The sequence below is a fragment of the Nanorana parkeri genome, unplaced genomic scaffold, assembly GCF_000935625.1.
Source record: "Nanorana parkeri isolate BGI_ZX_2015 unplaced genomic scaffold, ASM93562v1 scaffold344, whole genome shotgun sequence".
In the NCBI taxonomy this organism is placed as follows: domain Eukaryota; kingdom Metazoa; phylum Chordata; class Amphibia; order Anura; family Dicroglossidae; genus Nanorana; species Nanorana parkeri.
This window is the reverse complement of record NW_017306612.1, coordinates 153,174-161,372: the sequence shown is the minus strand read 5'-3', so window position 1 is coordinate 161,372 and position 8,199 is coordinate 153,174. Positions and strand designations below refer to the sequence as shown.

General features: G+C 50.5%; 1 protein-coding gene across 1 annotated transcript in view; it reads right to left on the bottom strand.

Annotated features, from left to right (window-relative positions):
* Nucleotides 1-8,199, bottom strand: part of ITPK1 (inositol-tetrakisphosphate 1-kinase) — a 70,541-nt gene that overhangs the window by 17,005 nt on the left and 45,337 nt on the right. The gene's annotated exons all lie outside the window — the stretch shown is intronic.

The window sequence follows — 8,199 nt, the reverse complement described above, 5'->3', positions numbered from 1 at the left end:
CTTGTACTTTTTGGGGGCCCCCCCCCCCCCCCCTCGCCGCCTTGAAGGGGAGCCTTGCTTCATGTGAGCAGATGCGCCAGAGCCAGTGAGCGCGTTGTTTAAATACGTTTTATTGAGCCATTAAGTTCTGGTCTCCCGGCGCCCCTCGGATGTGTCTGATAACAGTGGCAGACGTGATGATCCAACAGGAGGCTCCTCAATGAGCGTCTCCCCGGCACAGTCCTGACATTTCCAGGTCTCATTTCTGGTGTATAATAAGGAGACACTGAGAGTCCTCAGAACCTCTCCCGAGGCGATCAGCCGCCACACTCTGCGCTCCATCACAATCATCCTGCGTGACGGGTCTGTCCTTCCATAGAAAGTCCTACCAACCTGCTGCAGGCTGCGTGTGATCAGAGGGCCGAGGCTGCAATTATGTCACCGACGTCTGCCGGAGCCTCGGTGGGGTTTGTATCCGCCCGACAACCAGATCTCAGCAGGTGACCAGCAATTATAAGTAATGGGAATACATGTGCAAGGAAGAGACTCTGTTCATATAAATGTCTCTGTCTCAATCTCCTTCCTCACCCAACCTCTGCTCTCCTGAAATACTCTGCTCTGCTGGAGGACTCTGCTCCTTCCTCTATAACTCTCCTCTCCTGAAATACTCTGCTGGAGGACTCTGCTCCTCTCCTTCCTCTGTAACTCTCCTCTCCTGAAATACTCTGCTGGAGGACTCTGCTCCTTCCTCTATAACTCTCCTCTCCTGATATACTCTGCTCTGCTGGAGGACTCTGCTCCTTCCTCAATTAACTCTCCTCTCCTGAAATACTCTGCTGGAGGACTCTGCTCCTTCCTCTATAACTCTCCTCTCCTGAGATACTCTGCTCTGCTGGAGGACTCTGCTCCTTCCTCTATAACTCTCCTCTCCTGAGATACTCTGCTCTGCTGGAGGACTCTGCTCCTTCCTCTATAACTCTCCTCTCCTGAGATACTCTGCTCTGCTGGAGGACTCTGCTCCTTCCTCTATAACTCTCCTCTCCTGAGATACTCTGCTCTGCTGGAGGACTCTGCTCCTTCCTCTATAACTCTCCTCTCCTGAGATACTCTGCTCTGCTGGAGGACTCTGCTCCTTCCTCTATAACTCTCCTCTCCTGAGATACTCTGCTCTGCTGGAGGACTCTGCTCCTTCCTCTATAACTCTCCTCTCCTGAGATACTCTGCTCTGCTGGAGGACTCTGCTCCTTCCTCTATAACTCTCCTCTCCTGAGATACTCTGCTCTGCTGGAGGACTCTGCTCCTTCCTCTATAACTCTCCTCTCCTGAGATACTCTGCTCTGCTGGAGGACTCTGCTCCTTCCTCTATAACTCTCCTCTCCTGAGATACTCTGCTCTGCTGGAGGACTCTGCTCCTTCCTCTATAACTCTCCTCTCCTGAGATACTCTGCTCTGCTGGAGGACTCTGCTCCTTCCTCTATAACTCTCCTCTCCTGAGATACTCTGCTCTGCTGGAGGACTCTGCTCCTTCCTCTATAACTCTCCTCTCCTGAGATACTCTGCTCTGCTGGAGGACTCTGCTCCTTCCTCTATAACTCTCCTCTCCTGAGATACTCTGCTCTGCTGGAGGACTCTGCTCCTTCCTCTATAACTCTCCTCTCCTGAGATACTCTGCTCTGCTGGAGGACTCTGCTCCTTCCTCTATAACTCTCCTCTCCTGAGATACTCTGCTCTGCTGGAGGACTCTGCTCCTTCCTCTATAACTCTCCTCTCCTGAGATACTCTGCTCTGCTGGAGGACTCTGCTCCTTCCTCTATAACTCTCCTCTCCTGAGATACTCTGCTCTGCTGGAGGACTCTGCTCCTTCCTCTATAACTCTCCTCTCCTGAGATACTCTGCTCTGCTGGAGGACTCTGCTCCTTCCTCTATAACTCTCCTCTCCTGAGATACTCTGCTCTGCTGGAGGACTCTGCTCCTTCCTCTATAACTCTCCTCTCCTGAGATACTCTGCTCTGCTGGAGGACTCTGCTCCTTCCTCTATAACTCTCCTCTCCTGAGATACTCTGCTCTGCTGGAGGACTCTGCTCCTTCCTCTATAACTCTTCTCTCCTGAAATACTCTGCTGGAGGACTCTGTTCATGTGGAAGAAGTTATTTTTCCTTCATTCGCTCCGAGTTTCTTCCGGGTACAAAGTCTTGTGTAACATTCCTCCCCCTCCCCCTCATAACCAGAACAAACACCATAAACCGGTCCGGACTTTTATCGGTTACAGATTGCGATATATAAAAGTCTCAGAACCGCCACAAATGTTTTATCAAAAACGCAAACTGATAACGTCTCCGGGCGACAATTCCGCATCTTTCCCGGACTTTGAGTCATATATTAAATATTAAGCTGACAGGTGTGCGCGCCGTCTAACCGCCAATCAGCCGAATGTGAACATGCATCATGCGTGTTACACGATCTGGAAACCCAACCAGGAACTTCTCATGTAACATGTTAATGTCGGCCCAAAAATCATTCTCAGTATTTTTAAAGTGACTGTCCACCTGTAAATGCAGCAACACAGACGGCACGATCAATGTGAATGTATTCATATTTTGTAATGAAGCCTGCAGAGCATTGCACCTGCAATCGGAGCATCACGGGTGCAGGCTCTTGCAATATATTCGCAGGGGTGCGGACCTGATGGTATGGGGCCGGCAGATGGGAAATGTAGGAATTACCAGCGAGTGCTCCCACAACGGCAGGCAATGCACAGCACCCTAAATTCAAATCATTCTATAAAGCTGCCAGTAGACGCACCCTACAATTCAGGTGAGTGGGGGAGGGGTATTGGTGTATGTGACCATATTCCATGTTACACCTTTAATACAAGTGTCACACAAAGCGTGGTCTAAAACAGGGGTGTGCAACTCAGGCCTTCCAGCTGTTGTAGAACTACAAGTCCCATGAGGCATTGCAAGACTGATAGTTACAGGCACGACTCCCAGGGAAGAGGTAACTCCATATTGATGGCCACGGGAAGAGGTAACTCCATATTAATGTTCATGGTTTTGGAATGGGATGTCCTACAAGCTCCTATAGGTGTGATGGTCAGGTGTCCACAGACTTTTGGCCATATAGTGTACATTCCCCTCCCCCATCACGCCATATTATATTCAGATATACAGCACCTTGTCCATGTGACCAGACACACCAGCAGCAAAGCCGTGCACAGGGAATTACCATTCTGGCACACATATAGCTGCCTTCCTGGGTGACAGGTGCTCTTTGTCATGCAGGGCGGCCTGGCAGAGAGCCGTGTCTGCGGTTTGCCGGTTATCTTGCTATCCCGGAAGATGCGTTGTGTTTTATATGGGCAGACAGGAGCTCCCGGTGCCAAGCTGCAAGCAGGGAAAGGTCAATAGATGAGCTCACTTATTTGATGTTCTCGACTGAGGACAATCGCTTCATATACAAATATGGGTGGATCCGCGCTGACAGGAGGAGACGGAGGATCAAATCCAGGAAACATTCAGGGCTCCGCTATGGAGGATAGACAATCTACATGTTACAACGTGATTGTACAATCTCCTTCAGATCCAACACCAGCTGCATGATGGGAACCAAGCTCAATGGACTGTTCAGGTCTGCAGAATCTAAAGAAGATCAGACGGTAACGTGTGTGGCCGGCTTGACACGGTCAAAATGTAAAAGGATAAGATAGTACATAGAGCACCCAGGTTACCCAATCACCGATTGAAAGGACCTCGTCCACATTTTATAAAACACACACACAGTGGCGTAAAAATCGCCATAGCGATCCAAGCAGCCGCTATGGGGCCCGGGGCACAGGGGGGCCCGGCCAGGACATCCCCTGATGCCGTGCGGGCCGCCTGGGTCGCTATGGCATCTCATGCTGCTGGCTGTCACTGGCGGCTGTGAAGAGAAATGCGCCTCTGTTCAGATCCCCGTCAGTGAACTGTGCAGCGGCGCGTTCCTCTCCACAGCAGCTGCCGAGTCAGGGACCCCGGCAGCAGAGGAGGAGGTGGGGCCCGGGTGGGCAGCGGAGGAGGCAGCGTCCAGCGATGAAGAAGGCGGGGCCCGGCGACAGAGGAAAAGGCGGGGCCCGGCGACAGAGGAAAAGGCGGGGCCCGGCGACAGAGGAAAAGGCGGGGCCAAGGCAAAGAAGGAGAAGGCGGGGCCCGGCGACAGAGGAGAAGGCGGGGCCCACCAGTGACCGTGGAGGTGGCAGTGGATCGGGGCTGACAGGAAGAGGGTGTGACCAGCCCACCTGAGACCCTGCAGAGCCCACCATAGAGAGTCTATTGTGAGCTCTGCAGGGTCACTCTCAGGTGCGCTGTGTGGGATCTCAGGTGGGCTCTGCAAGGGGCATAACTAGAAATCACAGGGCCCCATATAAAATGTTGCTATGGGGCCCTGTGATTTCTACTTACGCCCCTGCGCACACACACCGCTTGTTTAATGGAGGGGAGAGGCGCGGTCGTCCGTTCCAGTCATTCATTTTTTAGGAATCGTTCTCTTCTTGCTATAATATATTTCCACCGGTATAGACAGAACGTACGTTCAATCGTTACATATTACAGGATGTATGCAAATTGGAAGCGGACACACAAGTGTGCCGGAACTCATCCGTCTCATCCAAACTTCCTGCCGATCTGATCACAAATTCGTTAATACCGATTTCTCTGCAGACTTATGTTTGCCGAGTCAGAGCCCCTCTCTGCGGGGGACGGGGGTCAGGATTGCCCTCTGTGAACGCCGGGATCATTCATCAGTCAATGTATACATTGTATATCCTGAGAAATGGATACATTATGGGGTTTTATTTATCTTTTGTCTCCCGTCTTCACTCTCCAAATTTTAAAGTTGAAGTTTAATCCAGCCGCCCCAGTCAGACTGGGAATGAAAACGCTGGATGATGCTGGACGTCCTCCAACCAGGAAATGAGGCGGAGCTCTATCTGACTTGCAGCAGCTTCTAATGCACATTGTGAGACGCTCCCAGTGTACAGTGACATCAGAGGAAGAGGGGAGGAGCCGCTACAACTGTGCAAGACTGAAGGGAAGGTCGGAGGTCAGATGGAAGACTGAAGGTAAGGACGGAGGTCAGATAGAAGACTGAAGGGAAGGACGGAGGTCAGATAGAAGACTGAAGGGAAGGACGGAGGTCAGATAGAAGACTGAAGGGAAGGCTGGAGGTCAGATAGAAGAAGGCAGAGGAGGCCGGAGGTCAGATAGAAGACTGAAGGGGAGGACGGAGGTCAGATAGAAGACTGAAGGGGAGGACGGAGGTCAGATATAAGACTGAAGGGAAGGACGGAGGTCAGATATGTTTACCCTGATATGTCTCAAAGTTTAACCCTCATATCAGCAAGATGTATCAGAGCAGACCTTCTTTCATAGGCTGACAACACTAACTTAGTTTAGCTGCAGCGTTGTCAACCTTCCCTATGAACTCCTACGTTGGACTACAAGCAGCGATGCCAAAGCACAGAGTGCCGACACATTCTGCCATTGTTCTTCTCACTTCCTGTTGTGACTTCATCTCATTTTCCTCTATAGCAGGGGTCTCAAACCTCCGGCCCTCCAGCTGTGGTGAAACTACAAATCCCATGATGCATCTCTCTCCGGGAGTCATGTCTGTGGCTGTGAGAATCTTGCAATGCCTCATGGGATATATAGTTCCACCACAGCTGGCGGGCCGGCGTTTGGCTACCCGTGCTCTATAGAGCCGGGGATACGAGCAGTTGGCACCCAAACCTTTACCTCCTTGGCATTGGCAGCGTGAAGGTAAAAAGTACAACCGACATCTACATATTATCCCGATGTCCTACAACATTGTTCTAGCGTCACATAAGAACAATCGGCCGCCTGTGCCCTGTAAGGGACCACAGGAGGCGCCGCACAGTTTTGGATAGAGCCGCTTCCTGCGTCACCAGAACCGCCCCGAGTTGGTCAGGGACAAGATTGTGTTGACACAACGCACTGCGGCATGCGGCCAAAGCGACCGTTCAGCTGTGAAGTGTGAAGACGGCGAGCGGAGCCGAGATCTCACCTGAATTCTGCTTCCTAAACAAAACAACACGACTTCTACTTCCCACAAGAGATACAAAAGTTTTGTGTTTACTGAAAACAGAAAAAAGAAACAAAACCGTTGTATCAAATCTGGGGGAAAGAAATCTAAAAAGACACAAAATTTCCTCGTAGTCAGCTGACCCCAAAGACATACGACTACATAGGAAGATATATAGAAAGTATACAAAGTTATACAAATGTATCATTTCAATTCAATTGTTTTTCCATCAGCTTCCAAATATTCAATAAACAAATCGAAGTTTATAAAGAAGAAAATGATACATTTTTAAAGCGCAACTCCAGGCAGACCGGTGTCTGTGAGAATATGGCCCATTTGTGAGGTCAAGTACGGATGTTGGATTAGTAGAACTGGCTCGCCATTGGTGTCCCAATTTAACCCAAAGGTGTTCAGTAGGGTTGAGGTCAGGACTCTTGAGTTCCTTCACACCAGACAGGTCAAACCATGTCTTTATGGAGCTTGCGCCACCCATTCTGGGAAGGCTTCCACAAGATTTTGGGAGGGTGTCTGTGGGAATTTGTGCCCATTTGTGAGGTCAGGTGCTGACGTTGGATGAGAAGACCTGGCACAGTTGGGGTTCCAGTTCAACTCAAACGTGTTCAGTAGGGTTGAGGTCAGGGCTCTGTGCAGGACACTTGTGTTCCTCCAAACCGAACTGGTCACACCGTGTCTCTATGGAGCTGGCTTTGTACACAGGGGACAGTCATGGTGGGACAGAGAAGGGTCTTCACCAAACTGGTCACACCATGTCTATATGGAGCTGGCTTTGTACACAGGGGACAGTCATGGTGGGACAGAGAAGGGTCTTCACCAAACTGGTCACACCATGTCTATATGGAGCTGGCTTTGTACACAGGGGACAGTCATGGTGGGACAGAGAAGGGTCTTCACCAAACTGGTCACACCATGTCTATATGGAGCTGGCTTTGTACACAGGGGACAGTCATGGTGGGACAGAGAAGGGTCTTCACCAAACTGGTCACACCATGTCTATATGGAGCTGGCTTTGTACACAGGGGACAGTCATGGTGGAACACAGAAGGGTCTTCACCAAACTGTTGCCACAAAGTAGGAAGGATACAATTGTCTACCATGTCTGTGGCCAGAAGGTGGTGATGTTGGATGAGAAGATCTGGTTCACAACCAGCATTCCAATTTGTCTCAAAGGTGTTCAGTTGGTTTGAGGTCAAAACTCTATATAGGACACTTGCGTTCCTCCACCCCAAGCTGGTCACCCCATGTCTATATGGAGCTGGCTTTGTACACAGGGGACAGTCATGGTGGAACAGAAAAGGATCTTCACCAAGCTGGTCACACCGTGTCTATATGGAGCTGGCTTTGTACACAGGGGACAGTCATGGTGGAACAGAAAAGGATCTTCACCAAGCTGGTCACACCGTGTCTATATGGAGCTGGCTTTGTACACAGGGGACAGTCATGGTGGAACAGAAAAGGATCTTCACCAAGCTGGTCACACCGTGTCTATATGGAGCTGGCTTTGTACACAGGGGACAGTCATGGTGGAACAGAAAAGGATCTTCACCAAGCTGGTCACACCGTGTCTATATGGAGCTGGCTTTGTACACAGGGGACAGTCATGGTGGAACAGAAAAGGATCTTCACCAAGCTGGTCACACCGTGTCTATATGGAGCTGGCTTTGTACACAGGGGACAGTCATGGTGGAACAGAGAAGGGCCTTCACCAAACTTTCACCACAAGGCTGGAAGATCTCAATGTTCTACAATGTCTTCCTATGTTGTAGTATTACCAGGACCCTTCACTGGAAGAACCTGATCTCCATCATCTGGTGAGGGGTCCACATCCCTTTCCTGTATATCTGGATTTACCAACAATTTATTTTAGCTTCAGCTTTAAATCCGGTCTCAGCACAGAGAACGTTCCACCCTCCGAGCTCTATTCTGCTCTCCCGGCGTTTACTCGCCCTCCACAAAGCCGCCCTTTATATCTCCACAATACACTGGCCTTTCAGTCGGCTGCTGCGAGGGACAAAGACTCATGGGAGGGAGACGGGCAGAACAGGTTCTGAGCGCTGACTCCATCTCCGCACACAATGCAGCCGTTCACTTGTATCTCGGCGAATCTGATGTAGGACACCATGTTAC